General features: G+C 45.3%; 1 pseudogene; it reads left to right on the plus strand.

The window, feature by feature from the left end:
• Positions 1-5,208: 5,208 nt before the first annotated feature.
• LOC147966869 (receptor-like protein EIX2) lies at positions 5,209-7,773 on the plus strand (annotated as a pseudogene).
• Positions 7,774-12,792: the final 5,019 nt, after the last annotated feature.

Below are 12,792 nucleotides of genomic sequence, written 5' to 3' on the forward strand. Positions count from 1 at the left end.
AGTGGTCTGAGTGGCCCAGCTAGCACCCCTTCATCGTATGGATAAGAGTAGCGGCATATGTTGCCAAGATGGTGGATTTAGGCATATTGTTGTAATACTTTGTAAGGTCCTCGAGAATAATCAATAAAGTGGCCGTATGCATCTCGCAGATGCAGAGGCCGGGGGTCATCCTCCTTTTCTAAAAAAAATGTTAGCAGACACCTAGACATTTCAAAAAACAAAAAATGTAACAACAGACAAACTTCAATGGTTACCTGCTGATCCAAATATGCACGAGCTTGCAAAGGATCCGAACAGGAAAATGTGAGGGCAGCTTCATACGAAAGTAAAGCAATGCTGAATATAGGCGGTCTCTGTTTTCACAAACAAACAAGCAAAAGCAGAGGACCCTCCAGGATCAACAGACTGCTCGATTTTCGGTCATTCTGATGACAATGACATGGCACATGGCCAAATATCAGAACCACCTGGCGCTCCCAAAGTCTATAAATCAAACGAACACCAACACCTCAAGTCAGTTCCTAATCTCCTGCTTCCTTCTACAACCCCATTACCTTCCTCTTCCGCGAGTTCCTTCTCAAGCCTAGTCTGATCTACCCTATAACATGTGAACTGACACACTTGTTTGTAATAAGATATCTGAAGAGGCAAGAGGTAGGTAGCACGTTGTCATCATCACCAGTGATAAATTTTGGTGCACTGTCCCGACATTTCTAGTGTGCTTGAGGGATCCTATATCACACAGGATTTTCAGAACGTGAAGTGCAGAAAGTCGCCCGACACCCTAATAAACCTGGACGGCATAAACATCGTCCGCGACAGCTGTGTCGCTGAAGTCATCCGCTTCATAGACGCCATCTTCATCGTTGTTACTTTCGTCATCAATGTCATCAGTTGTGTTGCTGAAGTCACCGGCTTCACAACCACCATGTTCATCGTTATCACTTTTCCCATCAACGTCATCACTGGTGCCATCAATATCATCAGGTGTGTCACTGAAGTCATCAGCGTCACGGACACCATCTTCACCGTTGTTACTTTCGTCAACAACGTCATCAGTTGTGCTGCTGAAGTCATCAGCCTCACAACCACCATGTTCATCGTCATCACTTTTGCCATCAACGGAGTGAATTGCAAAAAATATCGACACTTCAGGCAAAAAGCACTAATTTTTTTTCATAACTTTTGCAAAAAACACTGCTTGCTCATTTGGACCGTTTTAAGTATGTTTATGACATGGGGGTCCCGCTTTTGCTGACGTGGCGTAACGGTTCTCAGGCGACGCCGTTAGACAGACGGTTTTACACCAACACCCTTTTTGGAAAAATGAAAAAGCAATCGGCTCCTTGGCCCGGAAATAAAAGCAATCGGGTTCTTTTCCTGTCTCATCTCTCTATCTGCCCATGAGCTCTATCCCGCCGCGCTATGGACGCCAAGGTCGAGCCGCCGTGTTCTTCGCCCGGATCCAGCGAACCAAGTCGTTGGCGAAGCCCTCCACATCGGATTTGGACCCAAGTGCCTCGCCGCGCCAAGTCCTTGCAGCGGCCGTGCCTCACGCCGGAGCTCTGCTTCCACCTGCACCACTGCTGCGTCCACTGCGTCGACCTCACGCCCGACCTCTGCATCGCGCGTGTTGACCCTGGTCCTCGCTTCGATCTGGAGGTAGCAGCCAACCGCATCCATCGACCCCTGTTGCTCGAGTTCGAGCACGCATCCTGCCAGCACATGGCGGGGGCGGCGGAGCCCGATGTGGCCATGTGGGGCACGACACTGGGCGGCGACAAAGCTCGGCAGACGTGAGCAGCGGCGGCGGCGGCGGACGCGAGCAGCAGCAGCCGCACCGGACTCGCGTGGGCACAAGCAGTCGCGCCGGCCGCGAGTAGCAGCAGTCACGCCGACCGCTCGTGGTGGCGAGCAGCGGCACCGGCCACGAGCAGCAGCAGCCGCGCCGGCCGCGCGTGGGCGCAAGCAGCGGCGCCGGCGGCCAGGCGGTGAAGCTCCAGGTGAGCTGTTCGGAATGGGGCATGGCGGAGCTCGTGGCCCGACTGGCGCAGGGGAGCTGCTGCTGGCTTGCACGCTCGCGAGCTCGAGCTCCATTGGCTGGCATAGGGGAGGCCCAGCTGACATAGTCAACGGTGGGAGAGGAGATGGAAACTTACCGTTGGCTCTTTTCTAAAAAAGGAGGGAGCTTAGGGTAAATACATATATCTTTAACGACGTCTAGTGTGAACAGTTATGCCACGTCATCATTTATGGAACCCCATATAATAAACATATTTAAAACGGTCCAAACAAGCAATTAGTGTTTTTTGCAAAAAATTATGAAAAAAATAGTGTTTTTTGACATAATTCCGTAAATGTGTGGTTCCTGCAAACCTTGCCTGAAGTGTCAATGTTTTTTGCAATTCACTCCCATCACGTCATCACAGTTGCTATCAATGTCATCAGGCATGTCACTGAAGTCATCAGCGTCACGGACGCCATCTTCATTGTTGTTACTTTCGTCATCAACGTCATCAGTTGTGTTGCTGAAGTCATCAGGCTCACAGCCACCATGTTCATCGTCATCACTTTTTCCATCAACGTCATCACCATTGCCATCAATGTCATCAGATGTGTCACTGAAGTTATCAGTGTCATGGATGCGATCTTCATTGTCGTCATAGTTACTGTCAACATGATCAGATGTGTCGCTCTGGCTAGCCTTTTTCCATGTAAGAGTATTTGTCTATGATGCGAGCATAAGGACCAAGGTTGGTCTCGTGCGCTAACATCCACCCCACCCGGCCGGCCATCGGCTGATTCTGCTAGTATCCATACATGTAATGTCAATTCATCGATTGTCACATAGTGAACCCCTTTCTCGTAGTCTAGAATTGTATAATTAACTGACTCCAAGCCGGAGCCGTACGTACGTGTCAAATCAAAATAATCTTCTAGCTCGTTTTCAGTCTGCAAGTACATGGAAGGTATAATATCCTAGTGCATGTGACCATGGCACTTGAGCAGTTCCGTTACGTTCTACAACACCTTGAGAATTACTCCTTCTGTTCGGAATTATTTGTCGTAGAAATGAATGTATCTAAACGTATTTTAGTTCTAAATACATCCATTTTCACAACAAGTAATTCCGAACGGAGGGAGTATATGAGTTTCTTCCTCGGGGTTGAACCATTTGCTCATTGCTCCTACAAAGTGATTAGGCAATGGTGCAGTTTGTACAATAAAGTTTCCATTAGTTTTATATGTAAACTCTGTTCAATATTTTTATCATCATTTTTATTAAAGAAATTATAAGTTTAGGCTCACCGTGCACAAATATGTTAACTTGATTTTTTTAGATTAAATAATATGTAAACTTGATGAAATTATAAGTTTTATTTGCGGACGATGAAATTATAAGTTTAAGCATGTTACTGGTGCAGTATCGAGATGCAACGTACTAGATGTAAGACAACCATTGTGGTTACATGCGCTTATGCAAGGTTTGGCCCTAGCTGCACAACATACGGATCGTCCAGCGATGGTCCAAGTAGATTCCTTAGAGGTTCTCTCAATACTTGTAGGTGATAATTGGTCTCGTTCAGCTTATGGACACTTGGTAGCTGAAATCAAGGCGACGATGATTGGCAGGGAGTTTATTCCTTAGAAAACCAGTAGAGCTCAAAAATAGGGTAGCAGATTGTATGGCAAACTATAGTCGTACTGAGTCATGTACTGCGGTATAGATGAACAGATGTCCTCCATGTTGTGAGGATATATTGCCACTCGATTGTAACCTTATGATCCATGAATAAAACTCTCTTAGTTTCGTAAAAAAATACAAATATGTTGGTGCAAGTCCACCTAAATTAGCAATGTGGCACTTATAATCTCTGGTTCAGTTAGCCAGCAAAGCAGCTGGCAGGCGTCTCCTCTCGCTTGGTCGTAGTCCTGCTTCCGTCCGTCTTTGCTAGATTCATAGCCGGCGCCGTGTAGAAAGCTGATGCACGATCCCCATGGTCCTCCACCTCCTCTCACGGTGGCCGCGGGTGGTCAGCACCTCCCTTCAACTGCTCATGGACCTTGAACCAATCCCTCACGGGGTGTGTGTGTGTGGGGGGGGGGGGGGGGGTGATGCGATGGCACATGCAACACAATCGTTGGTGTCGGATTTCAGGGAGGAGACGAGAAGGCATGTAGTGTACATGGGTATCCCCCCCTAAGTCCATCTCCTCAGAGTGTGACCCCTTTTTGTTTATCCCCTTCTGTGTGTTTTGATGATGTGTGTGCTTTTTTTGAACTCTTCTCCCATACCCCATGTGATTCCGGTTCGTTTGAATCCATTTCTATTAGGGATCATTTGAACTCATCTTGTAGTAACAGGGTGCAATGCAAACCTTATATAAGCAAAAAAGAAACAATTTTTAGGGGTAAAAAATAAACCGGGCAGGTGACCACGTGATGCCGGCCTGGCCCATCAGGCCATCTAAAATCCTGGCCCGGTTTGTGGATGACACGCACGCCGCCGTGGTCTGGCCGCCTCTCTCTTCCCCCACTCCCCACCTCTCCGCCACTGTCAAACTCGCCGCCTCGCCGCCGCGAACTGGGAAAGTTGGGGCGCGCAAGACAGGCGGTGTCGATCTGCAGGCAGGCGGTGTCGCGGTCGCGGGTGGTTGGGCGGATGGGGATGGACGTGCACCTCCACGACGACCCCGACCGAAGACGCCTCCGTTGACTCCTTCTTCCACGCCGACAAGGTCCCCTCCTATCGTCTCCTTGCAGTTTCTGCTTCATACTACGTATTACAGTATGATTGACTGGTTCAAGAGAGAAATTACGGAGCAGTTTTTTGCATGCCTGCGTGCACCATTTTTCCAAGAAAATGAAGGTGCGAGTGCTCAAGAACTGGAAATTTTCTGAATTTTCTTTTAATTTTTTCGACATGACATAGGCTGGTGTCTGATTGCTTTTGCCCGAGTGTCCAAACTAGTCCACTCATTATTATCTCCAAAGGAGAATTGAGAAGTCTCTGGTACAAGCTAATGACCGAATCTTGGGTAGAAATTCCAACCTCAGCCTGTCATTGTTGACTGTCTCAATCAACAAAATCCAGCTGCAACTTGACTACAGGAAAAGTTTGCCCTGATGACCAGACCATACTCGTATATATTGCAGCACAAGAGAGAAGCTGCTCTGTCTCATTTCCATCTGCCATTTCCGACCAACATGATTAAGCTTGCGCTCCTTATCCGAGGAACTGCGCTGCTCCTTTGCCTGTTGATCTTCCAAGCAGCATCCACTTCCCATGGTCAAGCGAGTGCATCAGGAGCCTGCATCGGCAGCGAGCGAGATGCGCTTCTGTCCTTCAAGGCAAGCCTCCTGGACCCTGCTGGTCGTCTGTCATCATGGCAGGGCGACGACTGTTGTCGATGGAAGGGAGTCCGTTGCAGCAACAGAACTGGCCATATCATCAAGGTCAGCCTCGGCAGCATCGACACGCACGGCCACGTGAGCGGATGGTTGAGCTTGTCGGCAGGGGAGATGAGCTCTTCTTTGGCTACTTTACAACACCTGAGGTATCTTGACCTGAGCTGGAATTACTTCAACGGCACAAGCATCCCTGTGTTCTTGACTTCTCTCAAGAACCTAAGGTATCTCAACCTCTCGAATGTTGGATTCACTGGAAGAATACCTTCCCAACTTGGCAATCTCTCAAAGTTGCAATATCTAGATGTCAGTTGGAATTTTCTTGATTCAAATAGTTACTCAGTGAACCTTGCATGGTTGCCACGTCTCTCTTCTTTGCGCCATCTTGACATGAGCTGGGTGGATCTTAGTTCTGCCAAGGATTGGCTTCAGATGGTGAACATGCTTCCTTCTCTTAAAGTGCTTCGCCTGAGCTCCTGTGGACTCAATCTTCCCGTATCTGCTAGCATGTCACATTCCAACCTCACACATGTCGACATACTTGATTTGTCTTATAACAAATTCTATAATAATTCACTCAAGCACGCATGGTTTTGGAATCTCACAAGCCTTAAGGAGCTTTACCTCCAAGATTCCGGCTTGGAAGGGGCCATTCCTAGTAAGTTGGCAAACATGACGTCCCTTCAAGTCATAGACTTTAGTTGGAACAATCTTGTGGGTCTGATACCAAACAAATTATATAATCTGTGCAATTTGACAATAATGAGGTTTAGCGGTATCAACACTGGTTCAAACATAGGGGAGTTCATGGAGCGATTGCCAATGTGTGCATGGAATACATTGCAAGAATTGTCAGTGCAGGGTGCAAATATGACTGGGAATCTACCCTTTTGGATTGGGAACTTGACCGGTCTCGCCGTTCTTCAAGCATCTCAAAACATGTTAACTGGCCCTCTATCTGTAGGAGTTGGAGCACTCCGTAATTTAAAAATGTTGGACCTCAGCCATAATAAATTCAGCAGTGTGCTCTCGGAGGAGCATTTCGCGGGCCTACTGAATTTAGAGTATCTTGACTTGTCATACAACTCTTTGAGATTAGCTATCAAACACAAATGGGTTCCTCCATTTAGATTGAAGGTCGCAGGTTTCGGTTCATGCCAACTGGGCCCCAGTTTTCCAGAGTGGCTTAGATGGCAATCTGACATTGATGTTCTTGTTCTCAGTAACGCAAATCTGGATGATGTTATTCCTGATTGGTTTTGGGTGACATTTTCCCGAGCTTCATTCTTGCAAGCATCAGGAAACAAATCTGATATTATGCAGGATTGGAAGAAATCTGATGCAAACTCTACGAATCAATTTGGTTTTGACATGCTAAGCTTAGCCCTGAATAACAACGGTCTCACTGGTGAATTCCCTAAATTTCTTCAAAGGTCGTCAAGGTTAATGTTCCTTGATCTTTCTTACAATTGGTTATTTGGAGGATTGCCTGAATGGTTGCCAGAAAAAATGCCACATTTGAAAATATTAAGAGTGCGATCAAATATGTTCAGCGGCCATATTCCTAAGAATCTCACTTCCCTAGACAGTCTTCATTATTTGGACATAGCACACAACAAGATAACAGGAAGCATACCATGGTCTTTGTCAAACCTGAAGGCAATGATGACAGTGGTTTCGCAGGACACGGAGTATTACAATTTTGAAGAGAGCATCCGAGTATACATAAAGGACCAAAAGCGTAACTATACCTTTGTAATCTACAAATTGCTAGTGATTCTTGATTTGTCAATTAATAGTTTGACAGGACATGTTCCGGAGGAGACAACTCTACTCATTGGGCTTAACAATCTGAACTTGTCAAATAATCAACTCACAGGAGCAATCCCAAACCACATTGGTGATTTAAGGCAGTTGGACTCACTCGACCTATCCTTCAACGAGTTTTCTGGTGCAATACCATCAAGTTTGTCGGCTTTAACTTATTTGAGCTACTTGAACTTGTCATTCAACAATCTGTCCGGTGCAATACCACCCGGAGAACAGTTATAAACTCTTGGAAACCAGATGTATATCTACATCGGTAACCCTGGTCTTTGTGGAGATCCGGTTGGCAGGAACTGCTCAACACATGATGCAGAGCAAAGTGACCTCGAAGATATAGATCATATGCCATCTGTTTATCTTGCCATGAGCATTGGATTTGTGGTGGGTCTGTGGACAGTTTTCTGCACCATGTTGATGAAGAGAACATGGAGAGCTGCCTTCTTCCAGTTTGTTGATATGATGTACGACATGGTTTATGTGCAAGTGGCTGTAAGGTGGGCTCACATGATGGAGAGAACTCAAGACGGTGCACCATGAAGTGCCCAACTTCGCAGCAAGTGAATTGCGTGTATCTAAATAGTATTTGTATGTTTGCACCATATCCCTATTTGTAGCTCTAAATTAGACTTGGCTGGACGTCTGTATTGTACTGTATTGTTATTTGTATGTTTGCACCATATCTCTATTTGTAGCTCTAAATAAGCCTTGGTTGGACGCTTGTACTGTATCTTATTGGTATTTGTATGTCTGTACTTTAACACATGAAGTGTATACATATGTTTTGCTGGATTGTTTAAGCTGAAGAAAAAAATATATTTACCAGTGAGATCATTGTAAAAGTGAGATCATTGTCTAGGCTCGGAGGAGGTGACTCTGGATGCCCAAAAGGTAAAAGTGAAATTAAGAAGAAATAAGTGTATGTTTTATGTCTACGGACTGTTTCATTTCAGAAAAGATATGTTTAAGCTGAAAAAAAAATATACAGCCCTATAACTGCACTCTGTCTTTTCCATGTTGATCGGTTTGCTTTGTATCATCTATTCCCAGAGAGTGATGATCTCATTTGCATAGCAAAAAAGAATAAGGAAAAAGCCATCTGCTGGTTAATATGTGAACAAACTTGTTTGTGAGATGTGCCAAGAGGCAAGACGTAGAAAGCTCTGTTCATCATCAGTGCTTGTAAACTTATTCATGTTAATCTGAAGTGTCATTTGAGCTGGTATTCATTTAATTACTTTGGTCAGCACCCAGCAAACTGTATGACTCGACCATGCCCACCTAGTCTGTGTTTGGAAGCGAAGTAGAGAAGCTCAAGGCTGATCAGTTCAAGCCCGTGGAGCCCTTTGAGTGTGACCCCAGGATAAGCAGAGCGCTCAAGGTTCCGTCAGTCTGGTGACATTGAAATGGCACATGAACAGAAATCAAGAATCACCAGGTGCTCCAAAAGCGTATAGACCGGACGAACACCAAAGCCTCGAATCCGCTCCTCGGGCATCAGTCCAAAATCTGCTCAGCAGAGAGATCCTCTGCTTCCAGAATGCCAGATGCTCTGCTTTCACTCGTCCCAAACGAGCATCAAGACTTTGCTACAGTGTATACAGCAACTCACCGGCCCCCATATGGCTCAAAAATTTGGACAACAGTGAATTGATGCTATTGTGCGAACCAGACTTGCCCGCATCAAAAACATTGTAAGTTCTCTACCGAGCTTTATTATGTAAATTCAGCATTCTAGGCTTTATTTACACTACACACAATATAAATGAGTTTGTTATTTTTCATACATTGAACCGGATTTTTTTTTAAAAGACACGCTGACCAGCTGCTGAATCTATTAAACAGGGAACTGCAGAAGCACACACAGGCACGCCGTAATCAATCAGCTGAAATGATGGAGCACGTCTTCTTTGGGACAGCAAAGCTTTGTGGAGCCGTCCAAAGATGAGATCTAGTTCTACACATGGAGGATACTTTAACTCTTCCAGTAATATTGGAGGGGGAAATATATAATTGCCATTATGGTCTTGTCTTGTCAGAAAATATATATTGGGGTTAAAATAGTACTCCCTCTGTCCGAAAACACTTGTCGCTCAAACAGATGTATCTAGCACTAAAATACATCTAGATACATCCGTTTGAGCAACAAGTATTTCTGGACAGAGGTAGTATGAGTGAATGAGATGGATATGCTAAAATAGTATGAGTGATGTGCAAGCAAAGCACAAGTTCAGTGTACATTGGGATTTATGATTCGCGTTAAGATTGATGATAATTGAGCATGCCTCTTTATATATACTCCCTCTGTCCCAAAATATAAGAACGTTTTTAACACTACACTAGTGTCAAAAACGTTCTTATATTATGGGACGGAGGGAGTACATCATTTCTTTTCTGTTTCACGGATTCACTCTGATATACTCTGCTTCAGTTCCGAAACACTCTCAAGCTTAATAGTGTGATGATCCATTCATTTCAGGTCAAAGATGCACAACCTTACAGCCTTGTGTACGCATAAATCTCAAGACTCAGCTTTGCTGTCAAAGCCGATAATGCACATCATCGGTGACTAGTTCTTTTGAAGTTCTGCTTCTTCTCGCCTGCTTCGTCAGCTCTGCAACCCGGCAGAGCTCAGCTTTTGGAATACTTCATCGCTGAATTCGAGGGTGACAAAAACCCATTTCCTGTGAAGTTGGGAGAATCTATGTTGAACTCTTCGGAAGTGTTTGTGTCGTGAGAAACTGAAGTTGGAGCCCTATTCTGTAAGTTGGGAGAATCTATGTTGATCTCTTCGTAAGTGTTTGTGTTAATTGCCATGAGGACATTAGTTATTTTTGTTCCTGATAGTAAGTTCGTCTTGCTCAGCAGTTCGTACATCTATCCTGTTTGTTGCCCATCTAAAGAAACTGTGATAACTTTGCGGTTTAGTTCCTGGTCTGAATTTCTGTTGTTGTGATTACTTTCTGTCTGCATCCAAAAACTATGTGACAGTTGTATTTTGAACACTGAAAACTGGATGTACGCTCACCTGAAAACTGAAGGGACGCTCAACCGTTTCTATCAAGTTCTTACTGATCCATGTGAATTTACAACAAGATGCAGATTTGAAAGTCGAGATTTCGGTCAGGCAGGTGAAGAGGTAAAACAAAGCTTCTCATGCTCAACTCAAAAGTAAACTAAGATAAACATTTCAGACCATCTCTTCTTCTTGTTCTTCTTCTGCTTCTGCTACACCAGACCACGTCCCGCTGCGGCAGCAGGCACTTTGGTGCTCTCCGTCCCGGTCACGGTTCCAATTTCAATTAGACCTATTGTCTCAGGCTCCTGCTACTGGTGTGTTGTATCTTGATGTGAGATCTTATCGCAACTTCCATTTTTACTGTCCCATTCATATCGAATGGTGCTTTTCGATATCGCCTTCCATCTCTTCTGACAGTTGTGAATCTGAACCTGAAGTTGCTGTTTCTTGATTTTTGCTTTCCGCATTGCCATCAGATGGTGATTTACTTCCTCAAACTGCATGCCCATCAGGATACATTCCACCTGCATCTCAGTAATTAAATGTATCTGCTCAATTTCCGCAGATGGATTCCAGTTGTAAAGTGCTTCCCATTTCACGGAGACGGAGCGATTCAGGATATGTTTGTGCCATTGAAGCAAGACCTGCAGCTCCTACCCCGTTTCCACTTGATTAGCTCCACTACCCACACTGAAGAATAACTTGGTCCTTCATGGCCTTAACATGCAGCAGCTGACTGTTACGGCTCTGCGTCTGGCTGACAAATTTAAGACAACTGAACTACTATTAACTTGGTCCTCTGAGCCTTGGTTCTGTAAGTGAAATACCGTACCATCGATCTCTCACCCAAGCGTTGCCAACTCATGGAATTTGTTTATGAGGTGGAGCGCAGTTAAGTCCTTTGGCTAGTCATGTAATATGTCCTCTGTTTCCAGATATGTTTCTCTTCCCGATTTGTTTGTTGTGCTTGGCTATATGGTCATTGATTCGTCAGTCTTCATCATCTTTAAGATAACTCTTAAGCTAAACCACGGATTCTTGGTTGAACTCTATGTACGTGCTTATTGATTTTGTTCTATGTTCCTTCCATGCGCTATTATTGTGTTGTCGACCAGCCTGGTACGCGGCCTCGGGGTCGGCGTGGATGTCGGAGGGGCGGCTCCGGATATGCTTGTTGGGTGTCGGCTTCGGTGGCTCGGGTGACCGAAGCTGGCGGCTTGGTGCGTGGCCTCGGGGTCAGCGTGTGGGGTTTCCGTATGTCGGAGCAGCGGCTCCGGGGATGGTTGTTGGGTGTCGGCTCTGGTCGCTTGGGCGGCAGAGCAGTCGGCTCGCCTGGTGCGCGGCCTCAGGGTCAGCACGGATGCCGGAGCGGCGGCACGGATGCCGGAGCGGCAGCTTTGGTTATGGTTGTAGAGTGTCGGCTTCGGGTTGCTCAGGTGACCGAGCTGGCAGCTCGCCTAGTGCACGGCCTTGGGGTCGGCGTGTGTTGATGGTGCTCTGTTGGTCGTCTGTTGTAATCGTTTCGTCCGGTTTTCCGTTAATTAACCGGGCAACTCTCTTCTATCTTTTTTAATGAATCATGTCCTAAGAGACCGCGTTTAAAAAAAAACAGCAGCAAGGAGAAAACTGCTATCACCAATGAAACGCAAACTCAGAATATGCATACTACCCCTCAAAATCCGAATTACAGATAATGTGCTTACTGATTTCGTCGATTCTTAAAATCATTGTAAATATCATCCATAACTTAACTAGAAGAAAAATATGCAACCATTGCAAGACCATGACATGGACTTGGAATGTGCTGGTTCTCTCTTTTTTGTAAGCAGGGTAACTTGAGACTAATGACTGGGATAGTGTAATCTTTATGGGTGACAATGTGACCAAGACGCCTGTTTGGGATTTACAATTAGCAACCACATTACGGTTCCCTAAAGCGTATGCAAGTTAAGTTAATCCTAACACTCTCCACACTGCCTGTACTTTTCTCTGCTTTGACTGTCCAAGTTGTTATAAGCTTCTTTTTTTTTCGATAACTCCAGTATTAGAACAGTCAGCATGACAAGACCTAGACGTGAACTAGCTTTTCTTGTAGACCATTCAATGGGACGGTCGGTAACATGCCAGTGGCTAGCATGACAAATCCTGATGATTTTATGCTGAAACTATCCTTTTGATCTGTTTTGCAGATTGCTGAGCACTGAGAGCCACGATTGGTCCCAAAGAGAAGGTTGGGAAGATCCCAACCCCGAGAATTACACACGGCCAAAAAACAAAACAAAACAAAACAAGAATGACAGGTTTGCTCTTGACATCCTGGTGAGAATAAAATATATCAACAGTATGGGTGGAATGTAACCAAATATTAGAATGAATACTCTATATATATGATCAGGTAGTACGTATTGTGTTTCTTTTGTCCGAGAGATAGTAGGACATGGGAGCTAGCAGATCAAGTGTTCCTCCAAAGGAGTCCCCACAGGTTGCCTCCAATACTGATAAAGGCTCTTGCCGTGCTTATTTCCAACAAAGACTCTGTT

The sequence above is a fragment of the Triticum urartu genome, chromosome 6A (genome assembly GCF_056163025.1).
Source record: "Triticum urartu cultivar PI428250 chromosome 6A, HENAU_Tu73, whole genome shotgun sequence".
In the NCBI taxonomy this organism is placed as follows: domain Eukaryota; kingdom Viridiplantae; phylum Streptophyta; class Magnoliopsida; order Poales; family Poaceae; genus Triticum; species Triticum urartu.